This window comes from Pogona vitticeps, chromosome 14 (assembly GCF_051106095.1).
Source record: "Pogona vitticeps strain Pit_001003342236 chromosome 14, PviZW2.1, whole genome shotgun sequence".
Classification (NCBI taxonomy): domain Eukaryota; kingdom Metazoa; phylum Chordata; class Lepidosauria; order Squamata; family Agamidae; genus Pogona; species Pogona vitticeps.
In genome coordinates this window covers 13,874,294-13,893,186 of record NC_135796.1, presented here as the reverse complement: position 1 = coordinate 13,893,186, position 18,893 = coordinate 13,874,294, and the positions used below count along the sequence as shown (strand labels likewise).

Sequence of the window (18,893 nt, the reverse complement as noted above, 5' to 3'; positions counted from 1 at the left end):
TTATCTTTCTGGATTTTGGTTCCAGATCAGTGGTTCCCAACCTTGAGTCCCCAGATGTTCTTGGGCCATAACTCCCAAAAATCTTGGCCAACATAGCTAGCGGTGAAGGCTTCTGGGAGTTGCAGTCCAAGAATGTCTGTGGACCCAAGGTTGGGAACCATTGTCTAGAAGATGATAGCAAACATTTTATAGATTTTTTTCCCTCTGGACAATATACATAGAGTAATTTTCCTCTATTTGCTCTGAAATGGTCTTTTGTCCTTGACATCTGTACTTTCAGATACTGTGATTCTGCACAGTTTCTTTTAAACAACTAGACTCGTAACAATTAATTCAGCTTTCAAGAGTCTATATGAGTATGTTTTAACATTGATCGATTCAATTCCAGCAAAAAAAAAAAATGCATCTGGCAAAGTAGGTGGCGATCCATGAATTTTGTGCCAGTTAGAATTAATTAGTCTTTCAAGGTGTCATAATAATCTATACAAAATAGCAATCACTTGCTCATTCAGCTTTCACACGGTCTCCATTTGTGTGTAAGAAAGTGAGAGGAAACCATTCTCTTTTAAAGGTTGTACGTATTGAGTTTTTTTTAACCTGCAACAAGCTAACTTGACTAATAATAATAATAGTGTGCCAATTTATGGTGACACTCTTGAGTTTTCATAGTATAAATCACTCAGATGTGGTCTGCCAGTCTGTCCTTTGGGTGGATCTGAGACCACACAACTTTCCCATGGCTACACAGGTAGCAGTTTGTAACTACGCACACTTCCTAACCAGCTATCCCTGAATGCACAGGATGATTTCAAACTCCAGTTCCATCAGTCCTTAAGTCAGGCATTACAACTCACTGAACGTTACCTCTTGGAAATATCTACCAGAAGAATTATGACTTTACACAACCACCCTGAACTTGTGGTTAATTGCATTGCATTGTCCTCTCTGCTGCACAAGTACTCGAGACAGGAGTTTGGTTGAGGTTGATGAAGGAATATTCTAGCCACGATGCCCTTACAGTATAATAATAACCATGTGCTGCCAAGTCAGTTGTGACTTATGGAATTTCAGGAATTCTTTAGGTAGGAAACACTCAGGAGTGGTTTACTATTCCTTTCTTCTGGGGGCTTCCTGGAATTCTGCAGCTTGCCCAAGGCTACACAGGCTGCTATGTTTGCAGGAGGCACAGTGGCCATTGAACTCTCAACCTCTGGCTCCTCAGCCAGATACCTAACTAACTGAGCTATTGAACCAGCTAACAAGCATATTAAATAACCATGTGCCATCAAGTCAATTCTGACTCATGGTGACCCTTGTTTGGGTTTTCCAGATGGAGAGTACTCAGTAATGGTTTCCCATTCCCTTTTTCTGGGGGTGTCCTGGGACTGTGCAGCTTGATGAGCAATCAGCCCTTAAGCAAAGCCTTTTCTGCCCTTTAGGTTTACCAGAATTCCTTTCTCTTCCACTCAAAAGGAGTCAGGGCTTGGCTAGGATGGAACCTAAATGAGCAAGCAATTGCTAGTTTTGTATAGATTAGACATTCAGTAAGATTTGAGTGAATTTCAGTGAATACAGGTTGCCAGCTATGAGCTCAGGGCACTGTTCCTCCCTTGTTTAAAAGGAAGTTTTTTTAAAAAAAAAACCAGTGCATTTTAAAAAGTATCCCAGCCTGCATATAACACAAAGATCATATTTATGGAGCAATATTTTTTGAATGGAAACCATTCTCTTTTAAAGGAGAACCCTGGTTGTATTCTGTGGGCAGGGAAGTCTGTATTTCACTTATATTTGGTACAGCTATAAAAATAGTTCTAGTTCATTTTCCCTGCTTCCCCCCCCCCCCCGTCATCCTCCTTCCTCCTGATTTATTGAAATATGCTAGTGGCAGAGCATTCCTGTCTGGTTTTAGCTCAGACCTTGCTTTCCTTAGATTGACGATTGAGCTGGGTTACTGTGAGCATGTTCCTATTATCTTTCTTACATGTTCAAGTCTGAATCCTTCTTGCTTCCTCTCCAAGGAGGCCTGTCAAGCCCCGTGATCACCTTTATTTTGGTCCCAAATCAAAACCCGGATTGCCCACTTAAGTGTTTGTTGTCTAACGAGATAATGGTATGGTTTCCTGTCTCTTGCTTTGCTGGGGTTTTATTTTCCTTTCAATGCTTTTAAATTGCTTTTAAAGATTTTAGAAATATTTTGGACACTTTCTGATAAATACTTGAGTGGTTTTAGATGCTTTTAATGTGATTCTGTTGGCTGCGGTAAGATGGGTTAGAAATATTTTGACCAAGAAATAAAACAAAACATTCAGAGTCCTGTCAAGGTTATCCCAGGTCAGAGAGGCCCATGGTAATCATTTAGCCACCCTGATTGTCCTGGTGTGAGTGAAATCCAGAAAGACCAAATGTCCTGATGGCTGGGAAAAATCTTCTTGTCCTGTACCCTCCTGACACCCTAGTCCACCCTGACTAAGCAGTGTTCCATGGAGTTACCAAAAATCAACAAGACTAAGTACTTGAACTCTTATGCCAGTCCTGCAAGGTAGGAATACTAGTGTCCACAAAAATACACAGGATCTTGATAGAGAGTTGAGGCAAGGTCTGGTTTTAAGTACCAGGAACTCCCTCAGTCCACAAGAATGAAACAGGTGTAAAAAAATTGTTTTATTAAAAATAGTGGGGAAAAAGGGAAAAAAACCCTTCGAAAACAGTTTTAGCAGTTACGGGAACAGTCCGTTGTGGAGCAGATAAGAAATTAAAAAGATGAGGCAGGAACAATTACAGAACAATCCCACAAGAAAGTAAAAAAGCTAGCTAACCTATGCTAAAATATCCTGGCATAGCTTTGGCATAGCCTCAGAGCATAAACAAAGGGCACATCTTGTAGCAGGTAGCAGATGAGCATAGCATTCTCCTAAGAGATAACTAAGCTGAACTAAATAACCTCTGTCCCCATTTTTCTATCCAAAATTCTAGTTTCAAGATTCTTCCAGAAGATCTGCCAATCAGGCATTGAGTTTTGTTCACAAAGAGAATAGCTGCTTCCCCCTCCTCTTACTCAGCTGAAACCATCCTCCTAATTAGCTTGGCACCATGTTGTGAACTCATCTCAGCCTTGAAGTTGCTTTCTCACAGATATAAGCTGCAGGTGTTACTGCCTTCCCATTACCAGTGGGCAGTCTCCCCTTCTCTTGGTCAGCTTGCCCCAGGAATACACTGCAAAGCCTGATTTTCCAGAAAAGCAATAGAAATTACAACCCCTCATTTCCCCAGTTACCTGACAAGTTGTTTGTTATTCTGTTCATCCTCTCTTATTTTGTAAAGTGGGAGGCAGGTTGTATATGTCCTCCATTTCACAGATGGGGAGAGGAAATTGAGGATATGGCGATGTTACTCACCCAGCAAGAGTACGGCGAAGCTGCGTGCATGTCTTCCTTGTGTTCAAACCCTGAAGCTAGAAGTCTCAAGTGCCTTGTTGCCATGGCACTTAGAAACCAATGCTTGCTGTCTAAGAATATGAACATTCATTGTACGTAATCTAGTGCCGCCCTTGTGCCTAAATCCAATGCATACTCCTACAGCTGGCTTGGTTACTTCCCCCTCTATCTCCCTTTCTTTTTAGTAGCTAATTCTTTAATATGAAACAGATGTAACCATTTTTCTTCTCCTTTCCCTCTGTGTTGGAGGGCATGGGAGAAGCCTGGTTATTATACAACTGTTAAAGCTGTGTCAGTCTTATCCCTGTTCCTTTCTTTCTTTCCTTCTTTTTTTTTCTTTTCAGTATGGCTCTCCTAAAATAGGGCCCTTTAATTTCTTCAGCTGTTGGTGCCCTTGAAGGTCACTCAGCATTGCCTCATGTGATATCTTTGACTTGGGGAAAGGCTGTGGTTTTAGGGTAGGGAGGCTAACAAACCTTCTTTAAATAGACCCCCATCCCTCCCTCCCTCCCTTTGCCAGAGCATGTGCCTACAGCTGTAGTAATTGAAGGGAGAAAGACCAAGAGATACAGAGTTAAAAGGGGCAGCTTCAGGAATCAGTCAGACTTGGTGTAAAATAAGGCTGGTGTTTTGACAGCTTGTTAATAACTCTCAGCCATAAGAAAGAATTATAATTGCAGCATTCTGAGTTTCCTAGTGTTCTTGTGAGATTTGTAAAAATTAACCGAAGGATGGGAAATATTTCTCGTGTGTGTGTGTGTGTGTGTGTGTGTGTGTGTGTGTGTGTGTGTGTTTGGGAATTTGTGTCTTGTAGATGATGGGCCACTTAGTTTTTAAAAAGATTATTCTCATCTCTATTGTAGAGGACAACGCCTCTGCTCCCATTCCCTTTTTCTTTTCTGCCTTAAGCATTATCAATTTTTTTTCCTATAACCATATACTGTACTCTTGTTCCAGTTCATGGCAAATATGTCACCCTTTTTAACTTCCACCACTAGTTTCCCATCAGTTTTGAAAGACCCTTTACTTGCCTGTGTATGCTGGACTAATGTGCCATGTATATTAGCCTATACTTGTGTAGAATTTAAGCATCTGTTTCCCTTTAAGGAAAAGGCTTAAAAACAGATGCCAGGAAACAGATCTGAGGCCATTTTCTCAAGTCCCTAAACTTCAGTAAGTCTGTTCCTAACAATGGTTTCTAATCTCCCCTTGGATTTCATTGTTTTTTTTTTAAGTGTTCCATGACAGTTAATTGCTAATGGTGTTTTGTTTGAGGAGCCTTCTGAAAACTAGCCATGAAAGTGGTTGGCTTTTTGAATCCAGCCTTTTGGGAATTTGTATCTGTCAGGGTTTTGTCTGGAGGTGGCCAAAAAAACCTCTCCCTCTATGGAGAGTAATCCTCCCCGCCTACTGCGAGAGAAGATCCTTGTCACCTGTAATGATTAAAATCCCCTGAAGTGTTAGCAGCATGTACTTTAGGTATGGTATAATTATATGATTATTGAAAGAGACATAAAAGGACCTCATGGCAGCAAAGCAACAAAAAAACCACACAGAAAAAGGGGAGAGTTCAACTGTATTAAACAAGAGAACAGGGTTTTGTCTGTATTTTCCAATTACCTTATGCAGTGTCTAATGACAAAGAGGAATAAAAGGAGGTTAGGCCAATAATTGTTCTTTATCAACATCAATTTAATAAGGGGAAAAAGGGGTGGGAGGGAAGGAAGAAATGTTGCTACCACACGCATTCCAGCAGTACTGCCTCTTGATCTTAGCCTGAATGCTGGTTGAGATGTGTTTTCAACAGTGCTAGATCACTCTTTCTTTAAGACAAACTGTGATGATGTACATCTTATGATTACCCTGCAGATTTCCTGGGAATGCAAGGAGCAGATAAGTCAGAGGAATAATAGTGAACAGAGGTTGAAAAACTATTTTTTTCAGGAGTGCAACTCTCAGAAGCTCTTACCCAGCAGAGGCTGTATCAGATTCCAAATTGTTGTTAGCAGCCATCAAGACGTGCCATCTTCAGCTAAGGGTGAATCTCACCTGAAACCTTGGAGAGTGGCTGCCAGTCAAAGTTGTCAATACTGAGTTGAACTTTTCTTTACCTCATTCCCTGGGTATTATGTATTACTTCTTATTATTTTGTACTTTCTCATTTAATGTTGACTATGTTTATTCACCTTGTGATTCTTTCCCCCTTGTGTCTTACTTCCTTTTCCATGCTGTTTTATGCCAATAAAGGTTTATTGTACTGTGCTACTACTGAGTTTGATGAACCAGGGGTATGATTTAGTGGAAGACAGCTACCTGTGTTCAGAAAGAAGTTTCTTTCCATGGCTGGTCTCACCTCCTCTTGGGTACAAGGGAGTTACAAGCTTCAAAAGCAACCAGCTAATTATATTTACAGTAGTTCCTAACTTTCTGTAAATCCAGATTTTCTAAATTGTTTTTGCCAAATGTGGAAGCATGCAGGATTTCTACTGATGTTTGTAAATTATCATGTTGAGCTGCCTTGGCAGAGTGTTCTGGAGAGAGAATCTGTCCTGAAAGAAGGTCTGGTGGATACAGTACAGTATTTGGTGTCGTGTGAATGCGGCCACCCTCTGCAGTTTCTCTCCTGTCACTCTGGCTAACTTTATCTTCCCATGAGATGAGGTGTCTGGCATTCTGTTGCATTCCTTGTGGGAAAGGCTGTTTATTGCCCCTGTCTTCTTTCATCAAGGCACAGCCCACGGCTCATAAAGGCAACTCTAAGAAAGCAAACAGTTCATTACAAAAATAAAAATAAACACGATTAAGATAACTGTCAATTAAATGCTTTTGAAACCACATAGCAACCCCAAGAGGAAACAGGAATGTTAGGGACCTGCTTTGTGTTAAATCAAACTCTTTGCTCAGTGTGCCTTATGGGCTGCATGTAGTTCCCAATACCATTTTTACATTATCTGTGGGCACCGTACCTCTCTTTTCTTGAGTCTAAGAAGTATTTTTCTGGTCGTGTAGAGCAGTAGTTTCTTATTCGGATTATATGGGCTTTACTAAATTATGTGTTGTGAAGTTGACTGCAAATTATGGCAACCCATATGTCAGAGTGATTTATTGAGACTGTCAGTGCCAGTTACTAAGCAAAGGGGTGGACTGCTCTGGGGAACTTGGAGCTACCCTGTTCTGTGAATCCCTGCACTATTGTTTCACAGCTAGAAGAATTTAACCAAAAAATTCAAAACTCTGCAACAGTTACAAGGGCCTTCTCTGATGTTGTCAAGATGAGTTTCTTCAGCATCATCCTGTCCCCAAGAGTTTGAGGCATTAACAGCTATTAGACAACTTTTAAATGAATGAATGAATGAATAGACCCAAGTTAACAGTCCCAGTAATAATTAAAGCGAAACTGGTTAACAATGTGGTCTGCAGCTGCTAAGAACAGCAAAATCCTTCAACTCATTCTTAAAGTCGGTGTAGTAATTGACAGCGCTAAACACGCCAGTGGGTACATAAAAGCTAAGGTGTGGGAGATAAGGGGAACCTATGCAAACCATTAAATAATCCAAATAATCCAATTGCAGGTGCCTAATTACATTAGCGGAGGAGACATGACAAAGGGAATTTACAGCAACTTTTTCCTGTCTGCTTCCCAGATTTCCCAATTAGAGGAAGAATGGAGCTCACTGATGGCACTTGTATTTTGCATACAGGAAAACCAACAACGACATCTTAGGTTGAATCTTCCAACATCTCTCCTTCTCTAGTTAATAATAATTAGGGGGAGGATTTCTGTGACATTTCACATTTTCTCTGCAACCTACATTTGAACCCGTAAGCAAGTTCAAACATGTTTGTGTATAATCTTGCCTTTCTCATCAGATTACTTATCTTCAAACCCACGCATAAGCTCAAACATAGGTTGAAGGAAAACAAATGTCATAGAAATCCTCCGCTTAATTAATAATCATGTGCCATCAAGTCAATTTGACTTATGGTGATCCTTTTTTTTAGGGTTTTCCAGCTAGAGAGCATTCAAAAGTGGTTCACAATTCTCTTCTTCTGGGTGCATCCTGAGTCTGTGTAGCTTTCCCAAGGCTACACAGGCTGGCTCTGGTTTGCAGTACACAGAGTGGAGAATCTAACTCCCAACCTCTGGCTCTGCAACCAGATATTATAAACCCACTGAGCCGTTCAGCCAGCATCCTTCTCTAGTTAGGCATGTGAAAAATGCCTGCCTGAAACCTCATAGAGCTCCTTCTGATCAGAGGAGGCTGGTTGGCAACATACAATCTTCCAGATGCTGTTGGGCTATATCTCCCAGCATCCTTGACAATTGAGTCTGCCAGCTAAGGTTGAGGGGGGTTTGTAGTCCTAGTTGGATAGTGGCACTTTGCTCACCTCTGGTCCAGCAAAGGTCTTCCCTCTCCTGATCTCCCCTCCCCAGTTCTATCTCTGTTCATGGAAACATAGTTCTTCAGTTTGTGAAACTTTGCTCCAAGTGTAGAAAATTCTTGACCAGCTTTTGCTTTGAGGTGCAGATCAGGGAAAAGCTACACACTTGTGTTCAGTGCATAGCATGACACTGCAGTCCCCGCCCCCCAGTGGAAATCAAGCATTTGAGAATACTGATAAAAGCAGGGGGACCTTAAGATACCACAGGAATCTGTTGCATTTCCAGCCAAAGATGAATAACTCTATCTCTCTGGAAACTATTTGTCATATGTTTTATGAGCCTTTTGAATCGGGATGAAGTTTTCTTTATTAGTTTGATTTATATGCTGCCTTTCCTCCAGTGAGCTTCACTGGCCCTCTTCCTGCAATGAAGAGGCCAGTAAGATAGGTCAGGCTGACACTGAGTATGTCTGGCCCAACGTCTCCAAGTAGTTTCATGGCTCAATGGAGACCAGAACCTGCTTCTTCCAAGTCTCAGTTCAACCTTCTAATCCCTCCATCAGACGGGCTCTTGTTATAAACACAGCAAACTGGCCATGGGAGATTTTGCTAGAACTGGAGCTTTCTGTCTTTTGCTGAAAGCTGAGATGAGAGAGATCACTTGGGCTTTGCTGTGTTAAAACAAAAGAAAACATGTGTGCATATGAGGTGGGAAAAGAAACACAAGTAAGTTGCTGGTTCTGCTTGGCTCGGAGCCTTCAGTCCCCTGCCTGTACTTGCCTAGCAGGAGTTAGCAAGCTCCAATGATCTTGACCCACCCAGATCTTAAAAGGCCACCTGTAAATAAGCTTTGAGAAATTTACTCTAAGCCCTGGTACTGTCATAGGACATTTGACCAGTCAGCAAAAAAGGAGATTTGTTTGAGTATTAACCTTATTAGAACAATGAATAAGATACTTAAGCCATTGACAATTCATTACTTAGCTTTGTTTTTGTAAGCAGCCTAACAGTGGTTGCGAAACAATGGTGTTAACTATTTATGGAAATATAGAGGATTATGTTGTTTTTCTTAAGAATGCTAGATACAGCTTGAGTGAAAATTATTTCTTCCTTTTGGCATCCATCACTTAACAGTAGGTCAGCATATATACAATTCTCCCTTTGACAATGCTGGGGTTAGGGGTGCTGGACCCTTGTGTAGTTCAAAATCCGTGCTTAACTCTTATGCCACCTCCAAATGTAACTACAAACCATAAATATTTGATTAACACCTCCTGGGATGCCCTAGCATTGGAGTCATTGTGCCAGGAGAGGAGCCATTAAGGCAGCTGCTGTAGGACTGGGGGCCACCACACCGCCAACAGAGGCCTTGGTGAGTCCCAGTCTCTCTCTCTCTCATTTATTGAAGGGGGAAAATCCATGTATAACCAAAGTCCTCTTTGTTTGAATCCATGGAGTTCAAGGGAGAAGTGAACTGTATACACACAGGCATAGAGAGAAATGTGTGTGTTTGTGTCTGAAATGAAAACAGTAATAAAGTGAAGTATTACCGAGTAATACAGTACTATGTGTTACAACGGGTATTACAAATCAAGCTTGGTTTTCAAAGACAGTGGTGCTAGGGGCGGCAAGCTAGTCACGTAATCATTTTGGCTTCATGAAATATTGAGCTGCAAACCGGTTGGTGGTCCACAATTGCTTGACAAGAAGATCACTAATCAGACCAAGGGTCTGTCTAGTTCAGCAGTCTGGAAATGTTGACAGCAAGACATTTCTGCGGTTGTAAAGCTGTATTTCATGTTTTCCAGTGCAACTGATACATAAAAGCATAGTGTTTCTGATACTGGAGATGATCAATAACTATCCTGACTAGTGGTAATGGATGCTGATTCCTTTTGTTGCCTGAATGCCATTGCTAGTCCCAAGAAAGAGCTGTTGGATCACTTACTAGATGCCAAGCCATTCATTTGTTTGTTTGCTTATTAGCATAGTAATCAATTAATTAATTCTTTTTTACTTAGCCTTTCTCCTTAAAAAGGACCCAAGGTGGCTTACATTGTTGAAAGACATTTAAAACCCAGAAACAGTGAGTATAAAGACATTTAAAAAGAATCAAACAACTATCATATTAAAAATGGTAAACCTAATTACGTAAACTATGGGAAGTTCTTAAAGAAATGGGAGTGCCTGACCACCTTATCTATCTCCTGAGAAACCTATATGTGGGACAGGAAGCAACAGTTAGAACTGGATATGGAACAACTGATTGGTTCAAAATTGGGAAAGGAGTACGACAAGGCTGTATATTGTCTCCCTGCTTATTTAACTTATATGCAGAATACATCATCCAGAATACATCATCCAGAAGGCTGGACTGGAGGAATCCCAAGCCGGAATTAAGATTGCCAGAAGAAATAACAACCTCCGATATGCAGATGATACCACTCTGATGGCAAAAAGTGAGGAGGAATTAAAGAACCTTGTAATGAGGGTGAAAGAGGAGAGTGCAAAAAACGGTCTGAAACTCAACATCAAAAAAACTAAGAACATGGCCACTGGTCCCATCACCTCCTGGGAAAAAGAAGGGGAAGATATGGAGGCAGTGTCAGATTTTATCTTCCTGGGCTCCATGATCACTGCAGATGGAGACAGCAGCCACGAAATTAAAAGATGCCTGCTTCTTGGGAGGAAAGCAATGACAAATCTTGACAGCATCTTAAAAAGCAGAGACATCACCTTGCCAACGAAAGTCCGAATAGTCAAAGCTATGTTTTTTCCTGTCGTGATGTATGGAAGTGAGAGCTGGACCATAAAGAAAGGAGACCGCCAAAGAATTGATGCCTTTGAATTGTGGTGCTGGAGGAGGCTCTTGAGAATCCCCTGGACTGCAAGGAGAACAAACCTATCAATTCTAAAGGAAATAAACCCTGAGTGCTCACTGGAAGGTCAGATCCTGAAGCTGAGGCTCCAGTACTTTGGCCATCTCATGAGAAGAGAAGACCCCTTGGAGAGGACCTTGATGTTGGGAAAGTGCGACGGCAAGAGGAGAAGGGGACGACGGAGGACGAGATGGTTGGACAGTGTCATCAAAGCGATCAACATGAATTTGACCCAACTCCGGGAGGCAGTGGAAGACAGGAGGGCCTGGCGTGCTCTGGTCCATGGAGTCACGAAGAGTCGGACACGACTAAATGACTAAACGAAACGAATTACGTAACACCAGTAACAGATTGAAAGCAATGAGACACAACACTCCTCTTAAAACCCCTGCCAATCCCTAAGGGAACTCTGTTGATCAGTGGGACTATTTTAACTGAGTCTGCAAGGAAGAGTCCTTCAACATTGAAAGGATTAACAGAAAATGTTTCAAGACTTTTGTTACCGGTATTTTGGTTTGATGGATTAACCCAGCTTGGAAGCTTTTTAACTGTGTAGAGCAAAACTGTCTCTATCCTTTTATGCCATTGTCACTTTTAACTTACTGCAGTATGATTATTCAGTAGTGGTTAGACCTCATCTGGCATACTCTGTCCAGTTCTGTACACGGCACTTTAAGAAGGAAGCCAGCAAAGTGGAGGGCAGTGAGGATGATCGGGGACTGGAAACCAAGCCGTATGAGGAAAGACTGTAAGAAATGTGTATATTTAGCCTTGTGGGGAAAAAAAAGACTGAGGGGTGGTATGATAGCACTTTTCAAAATCTTGAAAGGTAGTCATGCAGAGAAGGGGGAGGATCTGTTCTGGAACATCCCAGAGTGCAGGACATCATGGGCTCAAGTTATAGGAATTCAGATTTAGTCTGAATGTCAGGAAAAAACTCTTAACTGTTAGAACAGTACAACAATGGAACCAATTACCTTGGGAGGTGGTGAATGCTCCAATGATGGAGGGACTCGAGAAAATTGGACATCCATGTGTCAGATCTGCTTTGATTTTTATTTCTGCATTGAGCAGGGGGTTGGATGTGATAGACTTATAGGCCCCATTCCGACTCAATGATTCTATCTGTGATTTTCAAAAAGATCCTATTGTTAGCAGCCTGGGCCAGGTCTTTCAAAAACCAAAGCTCATAGCTCTTAAGTCAATCTACTTCATGTTTTTTCTTCCTCTTTTCGTGTAGCTTTTAGCCTATCCTACTGTGATCGTGTTTTCTAGTATGTCTTGTCTTCTCATGACATGCCCAAAGTATGATAGCTTTGAAGGAAAGCTATCAATCGAAAATGAATGTGCATTTCCTGCTCTTGTGTGCACACAAGCTCTTTTATAGCCTGTTCTACAGAATTGTTGATAAATGTACCTTTTCTTATCCACCCCACCTGTTGGTGCTGAGCCACAGAAAGAAAGCTTTTTTGTTTGTAAAGGCTAGAAGAGGAGGAGATAAGTGCAGCAGGAGGAGGAGGAGGTAACTGCTCTGTACGAGGCAGATAGTGTCTGCTAGAGTTTAAAAATGGTGTGATCTGCCATCCCTCCTCTATAATTCCCAAATTCCCACTAACAGAGATGTAGAGACTGTCAGGAGCAATCTGTACTTATAACGTAGTGGAGGGGAAGTATTCTCTAGCAACTGCCTATTTGGGTCAACCTCTGCCGTGCTGCTCACATCGGGGGTGTCTTTTTCTCTCTATGTGTCTCTGCTGGCAATTTCTGCCTTGATATGGTAACAGGGCTATAATTAACCCTCTGCAGTCCTGACTTGAGTTGTGTTAGGCAATTTCCTTGGAGGAAACAAAGTAAAGGAAGGATGCAGTGAGGAAGGAAATTACTTTAATCAAGGCTTCAAGGCTCTTGAATGTATCCCGCCCCACAAACACATACACAGAGATCCCAAACTTAGATGGAGAGAGATTTTCTGGCCGTCACTTCCATCACTTTCAACAGGAATTTTGACTGATTGCATATGAAAAGGAGGGTTCAGCGCACATTGGAACATGTGGGGGTGTGGATGTTGTTTTTCTTTGCACCTTAACTGTTTTGGACTGGTGTTTCAATCTTGTTCCATCCCTTGTTGATAGAATCGTAGAATACTGTAATTGATTTGGAAAGGGGGCTGTAAGGCCACCGAGTCCGATTTCCTGCTCAGTACAGAAATCCAAATCAACGCAGATCTGACAGCTGTCCAGTTTTTTTCTTGAATGCCTCCAGGGTTGGAGCACTCACCAGTTGGTTCCATTGTTGTACTGCTCTAATAGTTCAGAAGTTTTTTCTGATTATTCAGTTGAAAACTGGTTTCCTGTAACATGAGCCCATTGTTATGTGTCCTGCACTCTGGGATGATCAAGAACAGATCCTGACCCTCCTCTATATGACTACCTTTTAAGTATTTGAAAAGTGCTATAATCTCTCCCCTCAGTCTTTTTTCTCATGGCCAAGATGTCCAGTTCTTTCAGTCTTTCCTCATAGGACTTTGTTTTCAGTCCCCAATCATCCTTGTTGCTTTCTTTCGAACTTGCTCAAATTTGTTGGCATCTTTCTTAAAGGACAGAGTCCAGAACTGGCATTGCCACTTTGCTTGGTCAGACTGGTTAGCCGGGGAGTGTTTGCACTTAGTCTTGCTGATCAGTAATGAACAATTTGTATTCCTTCAAGAAAGCTGGCTGAAGATACATTGCTCTTAAAGTCTTAGAAATCCAGGTTTACTCTCCGTGTAGCTGAATTCCAAGGTCACCTTAGAACGATGATAGAAATGACAGCCTGACAACATCTGGACAGCAGGATCCTACTCCCTCCAGATTATTAGGAATCTCTGTCAAACCCCTGGGTCCATGTGAGAGCTTTGAGAAAAGACTTTGCAACTCAAAAGAAAATGTGCTGCTTATATACTGCCCCATAGCACTTAAAACAATCTCTGGGTAGTTTACAGTTTTTAATTATGGAGGCTACACATTGCCGCCGCCGCCCCCCCCCCCCCATGTTGGGTGCTCAGTTTAGCGACCTCTGAAGGATGAAAGGCTGATTGATCCAGCCACCTGGGATTGAACCTGGATCATGAACAGAGTTTTGAATGCAGTACAGCAGTTTAACCACTGCACCAAGAAGCCCCCAACCAGCACAGCTCAAAAATATAGCAACCCTTCCCCCAGCTTTTATCCTTCTAGCCAAAGCTTCTATCTGCTTTGACTGACAAAGCACCTTTCCCTGGACTGGGACAAGAAGTCTTTCCTAATCCTATTTCAGAAGACCTTTTCCTAATCCTATTTCAGAAGAGCTTTTCGACAGGGAGAAGCCAGGAACAGAACCGAAGACCTTTCCATGTGCAAACCAGCTGCTCAGCCACCAGGCTACAACTGCTCCCACAGAGACTGGAGTGTGGCTAGACCTGCTATTTCTAAATCCTTTCAAACTCAGAGGGCACTTTTAGATCAAAGCTGCTACAGGAGTCCTTTTTTACAGAAGCGGGTTTTCCTGTCTTTCTCTCCAGAATGACCCAACACAAATGAGAGGAATTTGCCTGAAGCCATTTCCCATGTGGAACCTCACCTGCTGAAATATGATTATTCTCCTCCATGCAGTGACTAAAAGCAAATAAACGGTGCCACCTTTTACCTCTCACTTGATTCTCTCATTTTCACTTCTGGAGGGCACCAAATTGGAATGACTGTCGGTTTATTTATTTGTGAAACCTCTATTTGTTTTTCCCCCACACCAAATTTTAAAGTTTTAAAGAATATTTAATTCTCATATATTTGAGCTTCAAGAGACACTGCAAGCATGCATGATCCTTTCTCCCTCTCAGTTCTATCTTTGCAGCTACCTCATGAAGTTTCCTATAGCCTGAGAGCCACTGAGAGCCAAATGACTGAGTAAGGACAAATTGGAATTTGGAATTTAGGCATCCTCAGTCTTAGTGGATCACTCATGTGACCTACTTTGCAGAAGTGTTGTGGGGAAAAATTGGAAGCAGAGCCATACAGACCACCCCAAGCTCACTAGGGATAAATAACAACAATGTAAATCAAGTCAATTCTGACTCACGGTAACCCTTTTCAGGATTTTCTTGGAAGAGTGTTCTCAAGTGGTTTACTACTCCTTTCTGGGGTGCCCTGGGTCTGTGCAGCTTGCCCAAGGCCACACAGGCTGGCTCTTCTCTCAGGAGGTACAGTGGGGAATGAAACTCCCAACTTCTGGTTCTGCAGCCAGATGCCTAAACCCCTAAGCTATCTTGCCAACTGTCACTAAGAAAAAAGCCTGGATATAGATTTCACAAATAAACCACGAGGCATCCCAATTTGATAGTCTTCCAATGTTTTGAATTGAACTGAAGGGCAAAGCAGCTAATGGTAGGAAACAAATGCCTTCACAGGCCAGAAATATGGTGGAAAGTGGTTAAAGTCTGATACTGTGAATAAAAATGATTTCTTAGGTGTAAAACTGAATCTGGATACCCAGTATGGTGCAATGGTCAGAGTGATGAAGTAGGACTCAGAAGATCAGGTTTTGAATCCCTGCTTGGCTATGGAAATTCACTGGACGAATGAAACTGGTAAAAGCACTCCTTATATCCCAATTTTCATGAAAGCCGTATTAGGGTCACTATAAGTTGGTTCTTATTTGATGGCACATAACTAACAAACTAAATAGAAATGAATCTGTTGGAGATTTCAATCTGAACTTGAAAGGAATTTTCAAACCTGGAGAACCCATTTTGGAGGTAGGATTCAGTACCTCAGAAAGCTGCTTTAAAACTGTAGTAGATTCACTGCAGAGTAAAGGTTTACAGATTTGTGTTTTGGACTACTACACCCAGAATCCCTTAGGCAGCAGTGGAATTCTGGGAGTTATATGAACACAAGTCTGCATATCTCTACTAAAGTTTTTTTTTGAGAAGGTTGCTCTAACCCTTGCACCCTGGCTCCAACAGCTGCAACCCACCAGAAAAGCTGGACAGACAAGCTGTCTAGGGCAGTGGTCCCCAACCTTGGGCCTCCAGATGTTCTTGGACTTCAACTCCCAGAAATCCTGGCCTATACAGCTGGTGGTGAAGGCTTCTGGGAGTTGTAGTCCAAGAACATCTGGAGGCCCAAGGTTGGGGACCATGGGTCTAGGGGACAAACAAGCTGTCTTTGCTATTGGCTATCTTGGTATGAACCTGTACTCCCAATAATATATGGTCCCTTTCCCCTACCTGTAGTCTAGTCATTAACATTTCACAGGTACTTAGGTAATTCTAGGTGCTGTAGTCCAAAAAGCACAAATCTGTGCACTTCTGCTCTGATGTCTAGTCTTCAATGAGGCCATTCATATAAGTGTCCAGCCTGTATTCCCAGAGTGCAGGAAATGTAATAATGGGCTCAAGTTACAGGAAAAGGTATTTCTACTGAGTATCAGGAAAAAGCTTCTTAATTGTTACAGCAGTACAACAATGGAACCAATTGGTGAGCACTCGAACACTGAAGGCACTCAAGAGAAAATTAGACAACCATCTGTCAGATCTGCTTTGGCTTGGATTCTTGCATGTAGCAGGGGTTGAATTTGACGGCCTTATTAGCCCCTTCCAACTCCATTGTTCTATTATTTACCTGGAAAGTACTTTCCTTTTTTTGGGGGGTGGGAACTTGGATTTTTCTACATCTTCAATGGGGTAGCTAACAGAAGGAAGGTGAATATATCTCCATTTTCCCCCAATAAATACATAGAAGCCTTTTGATGTTAGTTAGGGCTTTAAGTACTTCTTTGACCTTTGTGTTCAGGATAAAACCAATTCAGTCTCTTTCCTTTCTTTACCACAATATTTCTCAGCCTTTTAAAGTTCAAGTTTTTGGTAGACATGAAAATGTCCTATCCAATCCACCACGACTGCCTTCCCTTGGCAATTTGAAATTGCAGAGTATGGCTAAAATACATCTCAAAACGTTTGTAAATTTATAGTGAAAATGTCTGTTTAATTTGTTGTTACCAGTTTGTTGCTACTTCATTTGCTGTGGTTATTACCAATTCCACTATGCATGCACAAGGAACTCTATTTTGTTGTTGTTTAGTTGTGTCCGACTCTTGGTGACCCTATGGACCAAAGCACACCAGGTCCTCCTCTCTTCCACCGCCTCCCGGAGTTGGGTCAAATTCATGTTGGTAGCTCTATACTGCGGTATAAATTGGAAATAAAGTTAATTGGGGCAGTGTTATCCATCTTTAGATGTTTCAGTGCTAAAAGTGTACAAAGATAGCAATGAGAATTTTTTTTGTTCAAACTCCAAATAGAAAAATATAATATGGAATGTTCTTTCATCAGCCATACATACTTCCCTTCATGTCCTGATATGATCTCTAGGGAGAAATGTGTTTATGATTCACTGGTTGACAATCACCATTCTACACCATAGGAGATATTGACTTTTTAGTATTTTCTGTTGGATGTTGCATGCAAGAAAGGGAGTTTGTTGTGGAAAAATGCTTGGATTTTCCAGAGCAAGCGTCTCTCTGCCAAACCCAAGCTCTGTCAGTGCAGCTGCACTCATAGGGTGACATAGAAAAGGAAACAGCTGTTGGGAAGTGGCCAAATGGCAGGGGACAGTTAGAGGACTTGAGCTGTTGCATGGAGACAAGGTTCCAGCCTTGGGGTGGGTTAATAATTTCTGCTTCAACCCCTGCCAGATTTGGAGCAGGATGGTGCTCTCTCTCTCTCTGGTTGCAAGGGTGCAATCTACAAAGCAGCAAGGTTGACATGCTTTTGCTGTTTACCAGTGTTCATGGCTGCAAAATATATAACTCCACGGCATGTGAGCATGTGCAGAGTACAGCACCTTAAGAGGATTGGCCAATAGCTCAGTGGTTTGGGTATCTGGCTGCTGGAGCCAGCGGTTGGGAGTCTGATTCGCCACTGTGCTTCCTGGGGCATAGAGCTCACCTGTGTGACCTTGGGCAAGCTGCATAATCACAGGGCACCCCCCAGAAAAAAGGAATGGGAAACTACTGCTGAGTATTCTGTACCTAGAAAACCATGAAGAATGTTGTCATAAGTAAGAATGTACTTGACGTCACATGATGATGATTGTCTGTGTATGTTTGTGGTTGTTTAAAGTTTCCAGTTCTCAGAATCTCATTAGTCATGCTGGCTGGAGGTTTCGAGGTGCTGTGATCTGAAAACACTAACTCTGCTGGCTGGGAGAATTCTGGGTGTTATTAATCCTTGGAAGTGACTTTTCCAAGCTTTGCTCTCGAGAAATGCTAGCCAGCTTTTCACGGATGAAAGATGGTGGATATCTCACTCTGCTGAAATTGAGAACAACAAGAACTTAAAAGTCTTAAGCCGACTATGAGTAGTACAGAGATCTATGGCAACCATGGTTCTCCAAGAGGCCACAAGGGTTTTCCCCACAGAGCAGCTACTGAAAGGAAATACAGCTCTGTTTTTTCTCTTTTCCTCAATTCACTGTGAGTACATTTAAAACGCTCTTTAATAGCTGAAGCCTGAGACAAAAACAAAGCCCCGCTCTGTACCTGTTTTCTGCTATTACTGTTGAATGAGTTGGGAAGTGAAACCTGAGAGATCTTTGTGGTTAAGGAGTTGGGAGTTAAATAACTGAGCAAGAGCAGGAGTGTCTTCTTCCTACTTAGAAGTTCTTGCTTACTTAGAAGTCCTGGAATTTCTGAATTCCCCACCTCCAAAGATTAATTGCCAAAATCTGCTGGATAACTCAGTGGTTAGTGTCTGCCAGATGCTGGGAGTTCGATTCTCCACTATGCCTCCTTGACGGGGTGGACTTGATGATGTATAGGATCCCTTCCAGCTCTGCAGTTCTAAGATTCTTAAGTTAGTCCTACTACACCACTAGGTGAGTGCAGCTCGAGGTTGCATGTTTGGTTCTAGTGCTGAGGCAGAAATGCTGTCCCCAACACCAGAGACACACAATAGATTGCAGTTATACAGGATAATTCCTTGTTACTGTGTTTCACTCCGGGCACATTATGTTATGCCGGCATTAATGAGATACCAACTGTTACGTAGAATCACCTATTAAATCTTATTGTCTTTGAGTCAGTGGAAGTGGATGAAGAGTTGGATGATTTGGCATGTTGAAGAAACTTGTAAATGCAGGAAATGTTATGCCTCTGTCCAAAATGGGTCCCGGTGTTAAGGATG

The 18,893-nt window shown here is 42.0% G+C and overlaps 1 protein-coding gene and 1 long non-coding RNA gene across 30 annotated transcripts in view; both read left to right on the top strand.

Annotated features, from left to right (window-relative positions):
• The window catches only part of FBRSL1 (fibrosin like 1), a 724,755-nt gene that overhangs the window by 18,210 nt on the left and 687,652 nt on the right, over positions 1 to 18,893 (top strand). The window lies entirely within an intron of this gene.
• The window catches only part of LOC144584788 (uncharacterized), a 96,455-nt gene that overhangs the window by 9,392 nt on the left and 68,170 nt on the right, over positions 1 to 18,893 (top strand). The window contains exon 2 of the long non-coding RNA XR_013539224.1: positions 150 to 18,893. This exon is cut by the window's right edge and continues 68,170 nt beyond it. This is a non-coding gene — a long non-coding RNA (uncharacterized LOC144584788). The remainder of the gene's footprint in view (positions 1 to 149) is intronic.